Here is a 21507-nt window from a genome sequence, read left to right as displayed (position 1 = left end):
TTTTCTCTGTTCCTGGGCACCATATAGAACACTTATGCAAGGCTATCCAATTTCTCTTAGATTAACCTTTTTTTACTTTTCTCCTGAGTTCCCACTCAAATGCAATGAGTACTGCCTAGTAGTACTTTCTGCAGTGATGGAAATGTTCTAATCTATGCTGTCCAGTGTGGTAGCCACTAGTCACATATGGCTGTTAAGCACTCAAACTATGGCAAATGTGACTGAGAAGTGGTTTTAATTTTATTTCATTTTAACTACACTTATTTAAATCAACTAAAATTAGATTATAAAGTATATAAAAATTCCATATATAAATTATAAATACTTTAAATTATTCATTAACATTATTAAGATTTAAAAAAATTAAGATTTAAATTTAAATAGTCGGTGGCTTTTGGCTATCACATTGGACAGCACTGCAATAGCTGTAAGCTTCTTGATGGCTGGGACTACATCATTTACTTTTATATTTCCAGTACTGGAAGACTTTCTATTCCAACACTTTCTATGCACTCAAGAAATACCTGTTGACAATTGAATGAATGTCAGTGTTCTATTCTTATTTCACTTTTAGTTTGTCAGGCTCAGAAACCTGACACTGTAGGTGAAGTTCTGGCTTTATCATTTAGCACTTATTCAAGGGTGACTTAATTTCTTTGTGCCTCAGTTTCCTCATCTTTAAAATGAAGTATCAGTAGTATCTGCCTCATAGGGTTATAATGAGACTTAAATGAATTTATATACTTAATTTATTAATTAATAAATACATTAATTAGTCCTGAATACAATAGATGGCGGATAGTAAGTTCTACTATGTACTATCATATTGATTTTGCAGTGTTTTTTTTTTTTTATTAAAAGAAGGAGTAAGAGAAACAAAAAGAAGAAAATGAGGCAAAAAACACTACTTTGGTAGAAAGTTTTGAATTTTGTGTAAAATCATTTAAACTAAACACATTAGGGATCATATGTTATTTTGTTTGAGATTCTTAACCATCAAAAGGGCTAAAGAGGGAAGGGAAACCATAAAAGACTTTTAGCATTACAGAACAAACTGAGGGTTGCTGGAGGGGAGATAGGTGAGGGGATGTACTAAATAGGTGTTGGATATTAAGGAGAGCACTTGTGATGAGCAGTGGGTGTTATATGTAAATGATCAATCACTGAATTCTACTCTTGAAACCAATATTACACTATATGTCAAATAACTAGAATCTAAATAAAAACTTGAAACATGAAAAAAAAAGAGCTGCTATTCTGATGTGTCTTATATAGGATTAACAGTGCCTTGACACAGCACAATAAACAATAGCAATAAAATGTAGAAACTTTATGCATTCATTTATTTTTTAAAAGGAGTAACTTCAGAATATAGACGCGGTGACAAATTTTAAGACAAGAACTTTACTATCATTTACAATATAAATTAAATTTAATGCAATTATAGCAAAATATATTTTTTAAAAAGATTTATTTATTTTGGAAAGAGAGAGAGAAAGTGTGAGTGAGTGAGTGCACATGTAAGGAAAGAGGTGGAGGGAGAGAGATAGAGAGAATGCTCAAGCAGACTCCCTATTGAGCGTGGATCCTGACACAGGGCTTGATCCCATGACTCTGAGATTATGACCTGAGAGGAAACTGACTGAGCCATCCAGGTGCTCCAGTAAAATGTGCCAGTAAAAGATGTCAGTAAGGATGCCGACAAGAAGGACTTTATCTTAGTCTTCCATTGCTGTTACTTTGAGCCACCATGTTGTCAACCAGGCTGGATCTTTCTGCAATGACAAAATAAATCATACTTTTCTTTCCTAGTTTGACATCTTTTTCAATACACAGTTGATGAGTGAAATTAAAAAATGTCTTAACCCTGAAAATTATTTCCTTCTTCATATTCAGATAGTTTTTTGATTTATTAATATGTCTATCTTTATTTGGGGAAGGAGAATCAGATGGTGGCTCTTGGCTTTGGAAACTCAGGCTGTGTCCTCCATTTTGAGGGATTCTTTGGATATTACTATCTACTTTTTAGGGTAAGAAAACTAAGTCTTAGAGAGATGCGATTTGCCCAAAGCCACATGGGTTATAGTAAATAATAGAATTGGAAGTAGATCCTAGGTTTTGTGACTGCTAGTTCTAGGAATTTCCAATGAGTGTTGAGCTTAGAAGATACTGGAAGAAGAAAAAGAAGAAATAAAAGAAGGAACACCCATAAGTAGCTGCTACTTATTTCACTGGAATTTAAATTTTTATTAATTATAATGAGATTTTGGTGTAAGCCACTGATCCTTCCTCAGACAAATGCACATAAAAGTATTTTGCTAACACATTTAGGTAACAATAGTCCCTGAAATTCACTGATGGACCATTATTTAAAAATAGTGTGGAAGAAATCTAGTTTCATTTTAGGGCATTATAAATAATGCCTCAAAATCTCTGCACACATAGTCATTGCTAGTCTGAAATATCTGGATACTGGAAAAGTATCCACTCTCATGGTTACTCTCATGGGATGAGGATAGATTCTTCTTTTGTAATTTAAGATTTTATTTATTTATGAGACACACACACACACACACACACACACACACACACACACAGAGGCAGAGACAAGGCAGAGGGAGAAGCAGGCTCCCTGCAGGGAATCGGATGTGGGACTCGATCCCATGATCCTGGGATCAGGATGAGGATAGATTCAGAACAGGGTTTATCATTCTCTATTACTGAAAACAGTAATTGTAGATTGTGTTGCTTCTTCTACTTTCATATTTGATGTGGTCATGACAACAAGCTACAAAGTTAGAATATAATGCCTTTTTTTTTCTTCAATAAGGAAACATTATAACGTGTTCCTCAGTCCCAATAACCACCAAAGTTAGATAATGTTACCAATTACTACCAAGGTATATATATATATTTCAAAGGCATTTGTTTCCTGGGAAGTAAAATATTCTAATTCCAAGAAGTAAAAGTAGAAGATATATTAGCAATTTGGTGTTTTCAAAAGTTTATAAAATTGTACTAGAAGAAAAGCAAGACAATGAAATATTTGAGATACTTTCAATAATGCTGGTATTTTAAAATTTTAAATAAGTTGCTAAAAGGAATAAAGAAATTGTGTTAGGTAACCAAAGATCTCTTTAAGAATGGATATTAATGTTAAACATGCAATCTACTAACGGCAAGTTGCTGGTGGGAACAGTATAAAAATTTAAAGAGACATAATGAAGGTTTTATTTCTGGTTTAAGACCTCATTTTTATTTCTCATTGGGAAAATGTGAAACCACTTCTCAGAACAGTCATTTTAAATTGTGTAACTTAAGAATAAAATATACAAAGGGAAATCAAGGTAAGGAAATATGTGTCTTCAATACTTCTTTAGAAAATACAGTAAGCCATTGTATTTACTTATTTTATACCTTCCAAAATATATAGGAAATAGCTCCAGGACAATTTGGATAAAATTTATCTTGTCTGTCATAGGAGCTGCTTTTTATTCATTTTAAGGGTACTGTTGGGGTATTCTGAAGAATTTCATTTTCATTAATAAACTCATACTATCTTTCCTTGAAGCACAAATTATTTTCATCCTGAGGGAGAGAGGCTGAACATTCATGAGTTCTCTCACACAGCTACTTTCCTGTGGGAGTATGTGTAGCAACAGTGTTGCCTTTCATTAGAAAAAAATCTATAATAAGAATTGTTCATTATTTCTAAAGAGAGCCATATCTGGCTACCCCTGATCATGGTCCCTTTTTATATAGCTTGATTTGATTCTCAGCAAACAACTTCCAAGAATACTCATAAAACAGATGAATTTACATGTGAAAATACCTGGTAGGGCTTTAGTTGTGGTGGTTTTCTTCCCACAAAGAATAAGGGGAAACTATGTCTAAAGACATTACCAGTTTTTCTCAGAGCCTGATAAAGTCAGTATAACTATTAGCCCAGTTCAATACTTGTTGAGCACTCTTTAAAATTTTTATTTATTTATTTATTTATTTATTTATTTATTTATTTATTTTTGAGCACTTTTTTATATGGCAGGACCTGTGCTTAGTGCTGAGGAAACCAGCATGAGTAAGACCTAGCATCTGCCTTTAGGAACCTCATGGGTGAAGGTCAAGAACTGATTCTTAAGGATGTGATTTTGATACAACGCAGTTGATGCTTTGAGAGATATGTGCATAGAGTATACTGAATATGAGAAGGCACCAAGCACAGCCTGGAGAGACAAGAATGCTTAGCCAAAGAAAAGAATACCTTGTGGTACTTGAGGGTGTTAATAAGGGTGCCAGCATGAGCAAAAAAAAAAAAGCATGGGGCTAGAAATAACACAGTGCATTTTAGAATTGCTAGGATAAGAAGCAGCTATGTGGCTGAAGAGACAAACAGGGTCCATGTTATGTTCCAAGGAAGACCCCATACAACATGCTAACTGAGGAGCCTGGACTTTAGCCCACACCTTTATCTGTTTATAAAAAAGAATCATGTAGGAGAGGTCTGGGGCAGAATTAGAGATTTGGAGGTCATCAACAGGTTAGGTAGAAACTGTAAAACGAATGTGACCACTCAAGGAGTTTCTGTAAAAGAGTAGACTGGAAAAAGAATCCTGGAGAACCCAAACAAGTGAGAGTCCTTAAAAGGGTTAAGAAAAAGCAGAATAGGAAGACAACAGGATACCATTATGACAGAAGCTGTGAAGAGCACCAGAAAAATCCAGTGAGATTAAATCGGAAATTGTATCTATCTCACCATTAGGAGATAATAGTGGGTTAGTTTAAAACATTGATGGGCTAGTGGGAACAAGAGACATATTGCAGTAAATTGAGAAGTGAGTGGGAGTTAAGCATAGTCAGCTTGTATAAGCAACTTGGATAAGCATGAATGGAGAAAGCTGCTTCAGGGAGTTTGTTTGTTTTCTCTACAGGAGATCCCTGAGCATATTTAAAGGCTGATGGTGGGTGTTTGTAGAAATGAAGGAGAGGGAATATTGCTGGAGCAATATTCACGTGAATTTAGGAGGGAGTTGGGTAATTCCATTCTGATGAATTATCTTTCTTTTCCTTAATTGATGCGTTGTCTTTCAATGAGAAGAGAGGCATGTCTTTCTCTAAGACTGAATGGAAGAAAGCAAGAGATATCAGGGCAACTTTAAGAAACATTTAAGTAAAAAAGTTTTTTTGAGTAGATAATAAATATGGCTCAAAATTGGAAAGGTATAAAATGTATGATGAAAAATATTCTCTCCAACCCTGCTTCTCATTCATTACCTTCTTAGAAAACACTTTATTGAACACTTACGCATATACTGTTTCTCATGTTGGAGACATGACAGTGAATAAAACAGAGGAAGTTCCTGCTGACGTGCTGCTTTTATTTGTGTATGTACGTGTGTGTGGGAGGGGGAAGGAGACTGAAAATAAATAGTTATATAATATATAATGTAATATAAATCAAAGTTCTTTGACAAAAACTAAGCAGATAATAGTTATGGGGAGGTAGGCAAATTCTGAGTTTATATAGGGTGCTCAAGAAAAGCTCTCTGAGGAATGGGTTTGAGTACAGTTCTGAATATGGTACAGAATAAAATGAGAGCCTATTTTACAGAAGAGTGTCTCAGGCAGTGGGGGCAGGAAGAAAAAGGCCCTGGTCAGGAACAGGGAGGTGAGGTTGAGGAACTATGAGAGGATAGCCCGAATGGAGCTAAGAAGTAGGAGAGACAAGTGTTGGTCCTATTGAAGTAACAGGAGATTTATAGCTTTTTTTTTTTAAGATTTTATTTATTTATTCATGAGAGAGAGAGAGAGAGAGAGAGGCAGAGACACAGGCAGAGAGAGAATCAGGCTCATGCAGGGAGCCCAACGTGGGACTTGATCCCAGGTCTCCAGGATCACACCCTGGGCTGAAGCCAGCCCTAAACCACTGAGCCACCCAGGCTGACCTATAGCTTTTTAGATTTAGATTTTATCCTAACTTTGAGTGGCTTGCTTCAAAATGGGGTTATGATGTAAATGCAAGATGCTAAAAAATCTTGTTAAAATGCAGATTCTGATTCAGTAGGTCTCAGATGGCACTCAAGATTCTGTATTACCAACAAATTCCTGGTGATGTGGTTATTGTTGGTCTGCAGAGCATACTTGGGATATAATGGTCTAGAAGCAATAATTATCGCTTATTCTACTCCAGACCCTATGGATTAGAGCTGTAGGAGAACAAACAGCTACTACTTGTGAGGTGTTGAGTACAAAATGGAATGGCAAGCTTTAGTCAAAGCAAGAAGTTGCCAGAACATTCTGAGAAGAGGTTAAAGATATTTCACTAATGTATTTGCTAATATATTACTGAGTTCCTGAGGGCACAGTGTAAATATTCTGGGTGGGTAAGTGTGTGAGATTGGGTCAGATGAGGGAATGTACAGAATTTATGAAAAAGGTAGACAAATGACAAGGATAATTGGCACCTTGAACTGCTCCTGGTGATTGAGACAAACACAGATATGAGAAAGAATGGATTTACTTCTCATGCTCTCTTAGGGGAAAATGTGCCACCAGTTCCAATTGCAGCCTTCTTCATAAGGTTAGTATTTTGAGCAGACTATTGAAGTGGGGTGGGGAGTATAGGGTGTCAGGGATTGGGGATATTTCCAGGACTGGGAGGAGGTCTGAGGGTCATGATAGCAGGATCCAGGCCTGGGGTGATGCAGCATTTCCTGGAATGTACACAGCTTTGAGGGCCCTGTTGACAATCCTCCATGGCCATATGGTTTCTCTCTTCGAAGCAACCAAAATTACTAGTCTCCTGTGTACCCTTTCAGAGCTATTTTATACAGATAAAAAACTCAATAGGAATATAAAATATTTCAACAACACAATTAACAAGCTTGATCTAATGGACATAGAAAGAACATTACACTTAACAGCTCCTTTCAAGGGCTCATGAAAGATTTATACAGATTGATCCATTTTGGCCCATGACGCAAGTCTCAAAAAATTTCAAAGGATAATTGTCACAGACTCTATACTTTCTGACCATATTACAATTATGTTAGAATTTCATAACAAAGAGAAAAAGTCTTGAGGAAATCAAAGTATCTTCTATCACTAAAACTTTAGTTATCATTGATAAAAACAAAGAGAAAAAGTCTATATGTTTGAAATTTATGAAACAGTTCTAAATAACTTATGTTCAAAATATAACAAATCAGGAAATATTTAGAACCAAATGACATGGAAATTCTTTTATTAAAACTTATTGGATGCAGCTAAAGCAGTGTTCTGAGGAAAGTTTTCAGCCTTAAATACTTCTGTAGATAAGAAAAAATAAAAATTAAAAATTAATCATCTATGTTCAGAAGTTAAGGGGAAAAACAATAAAATTAATCCAGAGAAAGTAGAAATAATAATAAAGAATATGAATTTAATGAAATGTAATATCAACGTGTAATAGAGAGGCCCAATAAAGGCAAATGTGATCATTTGAAGAGCACATTTGAGAAACCTCTGCTCAATTTAAGAAAATAAAAAGGAGAGGACAAAAATTAGAAATAAAGAGGACATATCTATAGAAGCTACAGAACAAAATGTTAGTAAGAAGATATGATAGGCAGCACTGTTTGTAACAGAGTTGGTCACATTCCTAGAAAAATGTAATTTACCAAGAAAGAAGTAATAAAGTTGCTTATTCTAAGCCCCATACCATCAAACAGGCTTAATTACAGCTTTGGCTTTCCCAGAAATGGAATTTTAAGCCAGTCAATCAGAAATCACTTGATCGGGCATCCCGGGTGGCTCAGCGGTTTAGTGCTGCCTTCAGCCCAGGGTGTGATCCTGGAGACCCGGAATCGAATCCCACGTGGGGCTCCCTGCGTGGAGCCTGCTTCTCCCTCTGCCTGTGTCTCTGGCTCTCTCTCTCTCTCTGTCTCTCATGAGTAAATAAATAAAATCTTAAAAAAAAAAAGAAATCACTTGATCAACACCAGTTATCTTACTAATGACTCCTGCCATCCTCTAAAGGAAATTACCTTTGCAATAACCAATTCATTTTTTTTTCTGGTATAACTTTATTGTTGTTTGCTTCTTTCTGCTTATAAAAGTCTTTCATTTTGTATAGATCTTTGAGGCCCTCTGCTAGATTGGATGTTGCCTGATTTGAATTGTTTTTTGCTCACTTAAGATTTTTAATATGACTCAGTTTATCTTTTAGTGTATTCTAATATCCACTAAGTTAATTGATTTGTAGTTAAGTCTTCCTACTCAAGGTGTATAGGAACAAATTGTTTTACCAATATATTCTAGCAAGTACTCAAAGAATGAGTAATTCTACTCTTACACAAACTATTCCAGAATACAGAGAAAGAGGGTACACTTGACAAATCACCATAAGAGCTTAGTTGTCATAATCTTGATATCAGATCTAATGAGGATAGCTTAAGAAAGGAAAATCTAACTCATGAACTTAGAAGAAAAATTCTTGAATAAATATTAGCAACACGAGTCCTACAATGTACAAATAAGTAGATAGGGAAGGAGGTGAATGTGTCTTAGAAAGAAGAAAGAGAAGAGAAAGATGTCAAAAAGCACAGGTTGAGGAGCGACCAAGAAAGTTGGTGGGTTGGTACTAAAATTAAGTTTCACTTCCTTTACAATTTTGACACTTCTTGCTCTAACATTACAAAGTATGTGAAGGAAATACCTAAAACTGTTACGTTTGTTTATTCATATAGTTATTAAGCCCCCTCTATGTACAAGGTATACTGACCTAGGAAATTAAAAAGTTATGCTCTGAATATTTTGTGAAGAAGGCAGTGGCATCTTCCCAAATTCTTCTATAAAACACACAGAATAGGATAAAAAAAAAACAACGGGCCACAGGCAACTCACAAAACTAGGTGACAGAGTATTTCCATAAACCCCAAATTATGAGCAAATAATGACAAATCAACAGTTACAAGACATCCTGGGTATTAGCACTTGTTCAAGAGGAAGCAGAAAGAAGCAATGGGATCTATGACAAACCTGATGGTTCAAAATAGCAAACAAGCATTTAACCTGAAAAACTCAGCCAGCCAAGCTGAGAATAGCAACTAGAACTGAGGGGGATTTTCATGATCCAAAATGTCTATGGTGAGGCATGGTGTGTGATAAAACTGAAGGGCTTGAATAGTTTGAGCTCCCTTCATTGTCAAAGCTACCAAACAAAGGTCCCTCCCAGGACAAAGCTGGGCAATAGTCTAAACTGAGAAAAAACTGCTGAGAAGAGAATCTAAATCGAACAGATCAGGGACAATAGAGACCATAGAAATATGAAGTCCAGAACACTGGTGAGGGAGAATAGAAACAGGAGATCTTAGAATTTAAGTGTTCATACTGTTGAATACTTTACAAAAACCACCAGGAGAGGGTGGTCTGGAGATGTTCAATTGGAAAAACTATATATATATATATATATATATATATATATATATATATATAAATATATATATATAAAAAAAGGAAAAACTATATAAACCAAGCTCCCTTTATAAAAGTTCAGAAAATCGAATTCTTTGTCAAAATGAGCAACAAAAAGGATAGTGTTCAAATCACATTTAAATTTATCATAGGATAAAAAGGAAGAAGGAGTAGAGTCTTTATATATAATGGATGAACATGAGATACATGTTCTCACAAAAATGAAAACTATAACTTAAGGGGGCCTGGGTGGCTCAGTCAGTTAAGTGTTTGAGTCTTGATTTTGGCTCATGTCAGGATCTCAGGTCATAAGATCAAGTCCCACATCAGGCTCTGTGCTGGGCATGGAACATGCTTAAGATTCTCTCTCTTTTCCCTCTGCCCCTCCCCTGCTCCACACACACAAAAACAAGACCAAAACCCAAACCAAGAATACTATAACAATATTTCAAAATGAGCTATAAGACAGAAAATCTGAAAGATGAATCAGAATGAAGAAAATTCAATAAAGTGGTAGAACTCAAGAAAGAATAAGAAAAAAAAGAAAACATCATTTCAGAAATTGACTAACTAGAAGTATAACACAAGAGCATATATATATAACAGCTAATATCTTACAATAAAAAGAGGAAAAAAAAGAGGAAAAATGTAAAGATCAGAAAGAATTGAAGATGCCAGAGGCTAGGGCTGGGAAAGTGGTGGGCTGGGGAGTTAGTACTTGATGGGTACACAGGACACCAGGGTGGCTCAGTGGTTGAGTGTCTGCCTTCAGCTCAGGGTGTGATCCCGGGTCTGGGGATCGAGTCCCACATCAAGGTTCCTGTGAGAAACCTGCTTCTCCCTCTGTCTATGTCTCTGCCTCTCTCTCTGTGTCTCTCATGAATAAATAAATAAAATCTTAAAAAAAAAAGTACTTGATGGGTACAGAGTTTCAGTTTTGTAAGATGAGGATAGTTCTGGAGGAGGATGCTTGCGATGGTTGCTCGACAATGTGCATGTACTTAATGCTACTGAACTGTGGTTATGATAGTAAATTTCATGTTATGCATATTTTACCACAATAAAAAAAAACTGAAAAGAAAAAGTGAAGAAAGAAATGACGAGTATCAGCAAGAGTGTGATTAATTCAGAAAACCAGCAGAGAGGATCTGGGGTGTGTGTATGTGTGTGTGTGTAGCTGAGAAAACTGACCCAGAACAAATATCCAAGCAATAAGATCTTGTGATTTATAAGGGAAAGAAAAGTAGATTATCAGCTTTTCAATAACAGTGCCTTATCCTGAAGAAAACAGAGTAACATATTTAAGATGTTGAAGGAAAGAAACTGTGAACCACAGATTTTATATTCAACTAAGCTGACTGAAGTATAAAGACAGAAAATTGCCATCAACATGCAGAAACTTAGGGAATACTGTTTTTAGAAGCTTTTCCTTGGGGATATACTGGAGCTTCAGACATCCAAAGTAATCAGAGAGACATTGCTATAGAGATTGAGAGTGAACATTAAGTATATATTTACATGGAGAACAAGCAAAAAACAAAACAAATATAAGTTAGTATGTAATGGCTCTATATTCTGACATATATATATACAGTAATATTCTAAAAAATGAGAGAATGGGAATAGTATATGAAAAACATTCAAAATATTTGTCAATAATTACAGTGGTAGTAGTTTTGGTATTGTAATTCTGAGAATGTTTAGTGTGACATGGAAAAAACATTCGTCATCCCCATTGTCCTTGATAGCCAGGATTCCTGCTGTGGACAAAGGGAGATTTGGATGAAAGAAGAGTTTAAGAAAATATGGAATTTGAATTGGAAGTAGGGGTGGGAACACCTGAGGGATTTTATCTTTAAATAATAAATGTACATATTTTCATTTATAGTTACATATTATGTAATTATGTTTGTCATATAGGTAACTATGTATTATACATATAATTATATAGAATTGTTGTGAATATAATGGACCATCTAGGAAAGAATAATAGATATAATGATATTTAAGTTACCAAGTTCCCACCTTGCTTATTTAGTCCTGGGGATAGTGGCTGCTTTCTGAAGTTGCTACCTTTGTACACTTAAGAGTTCTCATCTACGACTTTTCATAGTTGACCATTATTACCTAGTTAATAATTCTTTATATTAAATTTTACCAGCTCCGATGACTAATATATTTTCTGCCTGCTTCTTGGACAAGGGCTGATGCAGGCAATGTTTGTAACTGAGATAATGGAATAGAATCGAACATTTACTTGTCCTGTGGTGAATTGCCGGAGGTTTTTGAGGAAGCCAGGGATGTTCTTAAAATATTGTGCCAGAAAATTAAATGTGGACATTGCATATATTTTTTCCAAATTTTTTAATATTTAAATTCAACCAATTAACATGTATTATTGGTTTCAGAAGTAGGGGTCACTGATTCATTAGTTTTCTATAATACCCAGTGCTCATTATATCATGTGCCCTCCTAATAGGTAAGAGGTTTCTTTTTGGGGTGATAGAAATATACTGGAGTTGATGGCTGCATAATTCCATGAATCTACTAAAAACAATTGTACACTTTTTAAGGGATTTTAAAGGTGAATTTGATGGTATGTAAATTATAGCTCAATAAAGCTGTTATAATAAAAAGAAAAAAAAAGAAAGTTAAATGTGGCTGACTTTTTTTAGAAGAGAGAGAGCCAAAGGTAAGAAGGGCCAGTAAGAGGTAAAAAGGATTCAGCATGTTGGCAGAGAAGATAAAAAGAGTAGAGAGCTGAGAAAATATAAGGAAAGAACAGGATTTAGGATTGTTCAGAGAGGAAAGTAAAGGAGATACTGAGGATTTTAAGCCATAGGGTTTCAATGCATCAGAAATGATCATTTTAAGGCAAAGATACTGAAAAGGATACCAGGAGATGGATCATGTTGATGGGAAGGTAATGATTTGGGTCTTACACATTTGAGTTTTAAATGATAATGAAATATCTGGGTGAAAATGTCTGGGCAGCAGTTGAGTATAAAGGTCTGAAGCTCTGGGAGAGGTCATTTTCAGAGCTCTAAGTTAAGACTAATTATTCATTTATTCTTCAGAGGCACATTCAGTGTCTAGTATCTGGGTGTTGGTATTTAGAACTGATTCAGCATATTCATGGTCTCTGCCTTGGGGAACACACAATCAAGTGTCATGTGTCCAATAAGTTACTCATTCTAACATCCTCCCCGTATAGCTGACACTTTTTGAGGTCCCAAGGGCCCATCTGGCTGCCAAAATTTCTCAAATGTAAGTAGCAAGGTTAGAAATTGAATTTGAGCTTTCTAAAATACTTTTGTTTTAAGTACAAACTCTCCAGACACATTAAGGCATTTAATGCCCTCCTTCCTACTCCCATCAATTGAAGTGAAATCTAAGCTCCTTATCGAGGTAACTTCTGCAACAGGTGAGGTGCTTTTCTTTCCATGGGAATTTTACTTTTAACAAACAAAGCCCTACTCTACAGGGTGATGCTACCATGGCGGAATGTCGATATCAGCCAAGTTCTGAACAGAGTATGGGCTTCCTCCAAGGTCTAAGCACCTCTTGCCTATGCACTAGGCATCCTCTTGGATTCAAAGCAAAAAAAACCCAGAAATAGTCAAATGGAAAGGTGCTCAAGTACATTAGGATAAATTTCAACCCTTTCTCTCCTTTCACTCATGAAAGCTAAAATTTTGCTAACAAGGAAACAAAAAACCCTAGTATGTTTGTGATTACCTCACCGATTAAGTGCTTTTTTATTTTATCAGATATTGAAAATATAATGAAAAGGAATAGAAAATATATTGGTGTTTTTGGAAGTAGACAGTCCAAATATTCTTTCTTTGGCTGCTTAAGAGCACAAATGTTTCAATGAGACAGCCTGGTTTAAATCTTAACCCCACTCCCCACTAGCTTTGTGATCTTAGGAAAGTAAGCTAACCTCTCTATGCCATAGTTCCCCACCAGTGAAATGTGGATACTTCTCATGGTTGTTCTTAATATATCTAAGGTGCTTAGAACAACATCTGGCCCCTAGTAAACACTATGCAAGTATTAATACTATTAAGGTTGCAAAGTTTATTATATCCCACATACCTGATTATTTGGTTAATCTTGATTTGCTGCCTGAGCCCCTGGACTAGTGGTTGCATAGATGATGGTCCTATTCTCAAGGAATTTCATTTTATTTGGAGAGCCAAGATTTATGTCTATGAAGAGATAACACACAGTGAGCATAAGTGAAAAATGCGAAGTGCATAATCAAGTCAATGTTTGTTGGGAGAATGGGAGATGGGTGGGTTCTAATGGTGGAGATGACCTAGGACAATGTCCATTAAAAAGCATGTGTGTGTATGGAGGGGGCAGATACGGACTAGTAGAGAGAAAGTGAGCAATGAGCAGGGGCTCTGGACTAACCCTTTATGTGCCAGAAGCATTGTGATAAAGAAAAGAGGAAGTCAGTGGAGCAGCTGGGAACTGTGGGAAGGGAAGGGAAGGGAAGGGAAGGGAAGGGAAGGGAAGGGAAGGGAAGGGAAGGGAAGGAAGGGAAGGGAAGGGAAGGGAAGGGAAGGGAAGGGAGGGAAGGGAAGGGAAGGGAAGGGAAGGGAAGGGAAGGGAAGGGAAGGGAAGGGAAGGGAAGGGAAGAGACACTTGTGAGAGACATTGGCCAAGAAGGCCAGTCCCTAAATCTTTCTTGATATGAGGCTATGCATTGAGGAAGAATAGCCAAGCTCTCGGGCCCGGCTAGTGGGTAGAGTAATGGTACCATTTACCAAAATAGCAAAACCACGAGGCAGAAGCTGGCTTTGAAAGGACAACCCATTTACAGCTTTCCCAGATTTGGTTGTTGGAAGGACTGGATGAGACACAGCATGCAAATCACTTAGCACAGTGCCTGGCGCAGAGTCAGCGCTCCCTATCTGCTAGCCAATATCATCCATGCACTCTGGAGGCTGCACTGCAGGAACTTACGTGCAGTGCTAAGACATGCCGGACATGAATGCACATAGAAATGTACATGTGATATTTTCGAGCTTTTGTTTGGATACTTGGGTTTTTTTTTTTCCTGAAAGAAACAAAATATATTCTTATAGCTGCAAGATTTGACTTGAACTCTCACCATGACTTTAGCTATGATTAGAAAAATGGGTAATAAAAGAGACCATAATTGAGAACTTCCAAGAGGCCTGAGAGAGGCAAATTAGCCAATATTCTGTCACTTTTCCCTCTCCCCTAGGGTCATTTTTTTTCCCCACATAGAATAAAGTAAAAGGGAAATCTTGACAGCCTTCGATTCAGAAACAGTTGATGGTATTGTTAGAACAAGTATCTTTCATTATACGCTATAAAACTTGCTGAGCGTGCTGATGGCATTTATAGAGTCATGTGGGGAAACGCTCAAGGATTCCTGGCTACACTAGAATTCACTGTATACAGTGCAATGAGTTTAATTTGTGGAAAATACATTTAATAATTTGTTGACCTTTGTCTTCTTACTGGACTCATTCCTTTGTATTTTCCTCAGAAAAGTATTTACTTAAAAGCTGCATGAACATTGAAAGCAAGCATTGAAACTCAAGCTCCACACCATTGACTGCAAAATTACAAGCTAGGGTGGGGGAAGTTGAGGTGTAAAGGAGCAGGCAATTAATAGTTTTTTAAAGGATGTTTTATTATTTTTTAAATTTTTATTTATTTATTCATGAGAGAGAGAGAGAGAGAGAGAGAGAGAGAGAGAGAGGCAGAGGGAGGAGGAGGCTCCATGCAGGGAGCCTGACATGGGACTCAATGCCCTGGGCTGAGGGCAGTGCTAAACCGCTAAGCCACCCGGGCTGCCCTTAAAGGATGTTTTCATTGAGGACTGGTACTCTTTTAAAAAACAGTACGTCAGCTGGGAGTTTGTCTTCTTTCACTGTCAAAGCAAATGGAGATTCTAGGCTCACGGAATACTAGAGTTGAGAGGTGACTTGGCAACTCTACACTCTACCAATGAGGACACTGAGGGGTGATCAGATCACAGCAGTGCCCAGAATCCAGACCAGAACCTGGATCCTGCTGCCCGCTTGCCTGCTGCCCCACTTCCTTCTCCACTTCTCTGAGGTCACTGAATGCTCATTACTGGTAACAAGGAGGGGATTCTTTAAAGCATTAAAAAGCTTCAGAATTGGAAGGGGCTGTTGAGAGCATCAGACTCAACCCTGTGAAGCTCTGGGGCTTGCTCAATGTTGGAGATAAGTGTGAATGAGAAGGGCCTGGACCTGGCTTCTCTGACTGAATTCAGGTCCATTTGTGTTTCTTTAAACCACTCCAATATCAGTGACCCGATGATTCAGACTTCCTGTCAAAATAACTGCAACAGGGCTCATCTTCCTTAAGACCGGTGTACCTCATGCTTCTACCTATTCCACTTCTCAGGGCCTAGAGATCTCCTCTAGGAGATCTAGACTAGAGGGACAGACGGTGCAGATGGTCTATAGGCTCATCTAGCTGAAACACACAGTGCTTTGGTGACTGTGGATACAGTGCATGACCAAATTCCCTAGATTCCTTTAATAATCTTTTGCTGCAATAGACCCATTGTTTCTCTTTCAAGCAACCCATGAAATTTCCCACTTCTGCACCTTTGCAAAGCCATTCCCCTTTCCTGGAACACTCTTTTGCCTCATCTTCATTGACTTGAGTATGTTCCCTGTGGAATGTGAGTGCCAAGGGAGTAGAGGCCTGTCTGTTCTGTTTGCTGCAGTGGTCCTCCACTTGAAAGTGTGCCTGCACAAAGTATGCACTCTATATAATGAATCCAAAAGATTATAGGTGCTGCTTGGTTCCTGTCTTTTGAAGCTTTATTAAGCCATAAGTAGGAGTCTTTGATCCTCACCTGTGGGCTCAATCATATCTTAGACTTTTTGCTCAGTTGTGACCCAAACAGAATAGTTGTCAGGGCTCTTGCCAGGAAAAGATACAACTTAATCAAATTAAGTAATCAAATAAAAAATCAAATTAATTTTGCTGCCACTTGGGCTCTGACTTTGGGCCTTACCTCTGGACTCTGGCTTCCCACCTTTTTATGGCCTTCAGAGTGCATCTGAGTCTGATGAAGAATCTAGCAACCTTCCCCACCAGGTAGAGGTTTAGTGCATCTTATTTAACTTTCTGCTTAAAATGTCCTGCCTCTTTTCTGTATATCAAGTTCTGCCTGCTAGGCAGGCTGCCACGGACTCTGTCCTCACAGTGCCTACTGTACTCTGGGGGTGGATAACTCTTGCTTTCCATCCCTCCCTATCCTGCTCTGGTTAAGTCAGTTACTTCATGATCCACGTCATGTTCTATATGATAGTCACTCTTGGTACCTAACACATTAGTGTTAACATGTTCGCCTTGGCCCTGTCCATGAACCAGGGTTTTCCCCCTAAACTACAGGCAACTCTCTGACTTGTGTCCTAGAGGGCGCTACCTGCTTGCTTTATTGGTGTTGCTGTTTTAGCGTTCCTCTCTTGGTGCTGTGTCTCCTGTGGCATCACTCTGCCACCTGGAGTTGGGCTGGCAAAACCAACTGCTGGCATGGATCCCCTCTGAAGTATTTTATCATTGACTCCAGTTATCAGAGTCTGCTGGCTATACTGGTCTTTCTCCCTGAGATGTGTTCATGTTCTGGGAAGGGTGGTGCCTTTCCTCATCTAGTATCATGGCTAAGAGATAACATTCTGGTATCAGAGTACCTAGACACCAAGTGTATGGCTTAGTTAGGCAAGTTACTTAGCTTTAAGCTTCAATTTCTTTACCTGAAAAGTGGGGGAGGAATGCAAGCAATAACAGTGTTTTGTCTTGTATGGTCATGATGAGGACTACGAGAAGTGTAACCAGCAAGTTTTGTAGCTCAGAGTTATTGGGCTCCTCAGCCCGCTGAACTGCTCTATCCTATGAGCTCCCATAATATTCTCTATGCTCTCATTTTGCATTAAAGATACTATGTTGCAACTGCAGTTTCCATTTTTAGATCCATGTCTTACATGTCCAGCTATATTGTCAGGTCGTTTAGGTAAAAATCTGTGCCTGGTACTACCTTCTATCTCCCAAGCCCAGTGCCCTGCATAAAACAGATCTATAGTAAAGGCTTATTTTTATTGCTAGCATGAGTAATCATCTCATTTATTAAAAAATTAAATATTACCATCCCACAAACTCTTATGAGTTTGCTCACCCCAGCGTTCATTTCCCTTGTTGATGGTGCATTGGCAAGGATAAATGCCAAGGCAGAAAAGACACTTATTAACTATCCCATGGATTATGCAGGTGGCAGCTGTCTTGGGAAGATGTTCCTTATTAATGATGTTCTTAGACTTACTTGAAGCAGTGGTTAGAAGTAACAATGGTCATACTAAAAATCTGCTTTCCAGTTAGCTCAGGAAAAAGGCTGGCATCTGGGACTCAGCCAGTAGGAAATTAAGAGACTCAGTGCACAATATTTCAGAATACTGTTTAACTTGTAATGTCAGTCTCCTTTCCTCACTAGATAGTTTCAGATTTGGTCATTTAACTGATAGGTAAAGCATTTTTGACTTTTACCTACTATTGACCAGTAAAAGAATAAAAGTTGGTAAGAAGTGCCATCAGTAAGTTCAACATCACATCATCTTTCTTGGAGAAAGGCATTTAACACAATTAACACCCAAAAATTTGGGAATGGCTTTTCGAAAAAAGCTTATTTGGGTTCTGAGATGAAAAGCAAAGACACTGCTCAAAGCACAAAGACATTTGTGCTCAGACACTGTAATATATCTGCAGTGAAATGATTAAAGGATAGGAGTGAATCACACAAGTGAAATTATTATGGGAATATTCCAGCATTTACATTGGAGACTACAGGTGGAAACTGTGAGTGAGGACCTGCACTTACTTGTAGGAAGGTGAGCTGGGTTCCACCCCTTTCCCAACTGCAAAGTTGGCATTGTCTCTTTCTTCTGTAAAATGGGAGGAGTGCCAATTTCCCTGTCCTGCTTTCTCAGAAGGCTGTTGTAAAGATCATATGTGGTAATAATTGTGAAAGATCCTTCTGGGTTTAGAAGTACTAAGTAAACATAGGTCAAACAAAATGGTTTTGTTGACTACAGGCCCGATCTGTACCTGGTGGCCTTCCCAGTGCCTGGCATGGTGGCCTAGACAGACCGAGAAGTAGGGCGCAGGGTGTGCCATGATGGTGACTATTATCATTTCACTGGAGACAGAGACTGGCTGATCTGAAGGAGGGCAGGATGCTCTTTGAGATAAGTCTTGCTTTGCACTCAGATTGAATTTGCAATTTCTGATTTAGGGATCTAGAGGCTTTGTTCCAGATCATGCAGAAAGGGTCCGGAGGTGACACAGCAGGGACAAGACTTCTATCTCAGTAGCTCTTCTTAAGAAATCTCTAGATACTCTAAGAAACAAATTCGTATTTTTCAATGGACCAGTCTTCTTTTGGAAGGAGAGAATTGAGAAAAACGGACTTAAAGTTACAAAGGGGATATTGTTTGGCAATGAGGGGAGATGGTGATTTTTTTCTCAAGGGAAGAAAAATGTGACAGTAGAGAGAGAGAAAGGGAAAAGTTTTATGTCCGTTTCAGGGTTGGAGGTAACACAGCCCATTACTGGCAGAGGCCTGGGTAGACTTCTGATATTTCCAAGAAGAAGAAAGGTAATTACCTTTCTGAGATGGCTTAAGGGCATTTCTTTTCAAGGTCTCTTCAATTTCTTTGCTGAGTCTATAAACTTTGTGAGGGAAAATAGAAATATATATCCACTTTAAGAATAACGTGACAAGCTATCTTTTACAGTAAACTCTTGCTTTTTTTTTTTTTTTTTAGAACTTTTTGTTTTTTAGTACTGAGAATCTTAAGAAATGAAGGGTAATATTAAAATTTGAGAGCAATAGGTCATGAAAATACATTAGTCAACTAATTTGTCAAGCTGTTATACAATTTCCCATTAGGTTAGTTATCTTACATGTTAACTTCTAGAAATAGAGCCTCCAAATGCTATCTCTAAAGAGGGTGGGAATGATGAAAAGCTGAAAGCCAAATATCTCTGAGAGACAGATAATTTCAAACTTGAAGTAATCCATTGTCCAAATTCCTAGAGTCTTAGAAAGAAATTGCTAACGTCAGATTGTCCACATTACTCCAGGAAAAATAGAATTCAAAAGAGACATATGAATAACTGACCCAAACAATAGCCTCAGAGTGTCTCCAAAGAGGCTTCCTTAGAGAGAGATGCCTGCAACACTTTTTTCAGAAAAATTCATCTTTCTCAACAGCACTAATAACATTAAGCCTTTAGAGAAGTACTTTCCATCTACTAACCTTTGGGGGAGGGGGAAAGACCCCACATATCCAGAGGCAAGAAACAGTTCACACTAGATAATCTATTAATCCCTGAACTAGGCCTATAAATGAAATGGTGTATAGAGAAAAGAATTAAAGAATTTACAACCTTTGTCAAAAACTCAGAATAACTCTCGTTACTTCTCTGTTTGAAATAAAGATTCATAAAACTTTTTAAATTAACAAGTTTTATGAGATTTTCAAGTATAAAAATAAAGCTAGAGGGTCAGGTTTTTCTTCTGAAGAGAAACAAAGGTAGAGTGGGAAAGAGAATATAAAAGCCAAGCAGGAGAGAAGAAAGATATTTTGAGGCATGCCTACTAAAAAATATTTACAGAGTATAGTAAAACTATTTAATCTCAACTTTTCATTACAAAGAGAATGGTTCCCTAAGCAAATTAATAGCATAAAGAAGACTCCAGGTAGGATCCAGAACTTAATTATGAGAATAAGTCATGCTTGTCATTAACAGCATAGTTTGCAAACCAAAAATGTCTCACTTGATGATTCTGTGTTTACAACAGAAAGGTCAGGGACAATTCTACTTGATGATGTTTTGGCAAATCATCAGGTGGAGTTAGATGTTTATAATAATAGTCATAGTCTTTTAGAGATTGGGAAACATAAGAGAAAATCTAAACTGATTCTACCTCTCAATGTATATATGAGAAAATGGAGTTTCTTAGTGATAGGATGTTTGGCTAAGGATTGCAGCTAGTTGGTTAAAATGGTCCAGGATCATGTTTTAAAATTCCCTGTTCATATTTCTTTTATTTTCTTTTAAGATTTTATTTATTTATTCATGAGAGACACAGAGAGAGAGAGAGGCAGAGACACAGGCAGAGACATAGGCAGAGGGAGAAGCAGACTCCATGCAGGGAGCCCGACGTGGGATTTGATCCCGGGTCTCCAGGATCACGCCCTGAGCAGAAGGCAGGCATTCAACTGCTGAGCCACCAAGTGTTCCCAGATTTCTTTTATCATAATGCTTAACTGAAAACAGTCATAGAATCATAGAGTTTCACTTCACTCATCTTGGGAAGAGCCATTAAAATTCATGTTTTTGGTATCCTTCTCACTGAAGTGTACTGAAAAGTGCACAAGTCTTAAGTATACAGTAAACATGTTCACCCCAGTAGAGAAATGAAACATTACCCAAACTGCACAAAAGCCACTTGCACCTCTTGAAGTCAGAGCCCACACTGTACAACACAATTACATATTTCTATACCCAGCTGAGGAATGAGTGGGCTGAGGTCTACATTGGATAAATGATTTCATTTGTCCAAAAGTGAATTACTAGTGAGAACATGAAACAAGGTCTTTATGCTGCTACTTGTGTTTTTCCAGTAAGTTAATTCCATCTAATTTAGCTAGCAGTATAGAGCCCAACACAGTACAAAACTGCAGGAAGAGTGCCCCAAACATTTGTTGAATGAATTAATGAAATCATCTCTGAAGTTCCTCCTGTTTCATACATTATATCTATGTTTGGTGTGTTTTTCTTGGTCTCTCACTCACATTGCAAGGTCTCTTCAAATCTTGCTGATGATTCTGGGCTATTTCTGAATGAAGTATTATGAAGCTGTATGTGTGGGTGCTATTGCCCTTTGTAGGGCTTTTCTCTAGGAGGGTTGAATGTGAGCCCATTTCACTGGGTGAAGTCCCCATGTCTGTATTTGAAGAACTTATTTCTGGG

General features: G+C 37.5%; 1 long non-coding RNA gene across 1 annotated transcript in view; it reads right to left on the bottom strand.

Moving 5' to 3' along the window:
* Positions 1-1582: 1582 nt before the first annotated feature.
* LOC121473426 overlaps positions 1583-21507 on the bottom strand; it is an 87675-nt gene continuing 67750 nt past the window's right edge. Inside the window, exon 4 of the long non-coding RNA XR_005983153.1 lies at positions 1583-1775. This is a non-coding gene — a long non-coding RNA (uncharacterized LOC121473426). The remainder of the gene's footprint in view (positions 1776-21507) is intronic.

This window comes from Vulpes lagopus, chromosome 1 (assembly GCF_018345385.1).
Source record: "Vulpes lagopus strain Blue_001 chromosome 1, ASM1834538v1, whole genome shotgun sequence".
Taxonomy (NCBI): Eukaryota; Metazoa; Chordata; class Mammalia; order Carnivora; family Canidae; genus Vulpes; species Vulpes lagopus.
Note: the sequence above shows the minus strand (reverse complement) of the source record. Positions and strands in the feature narration are given on the sequence as shown.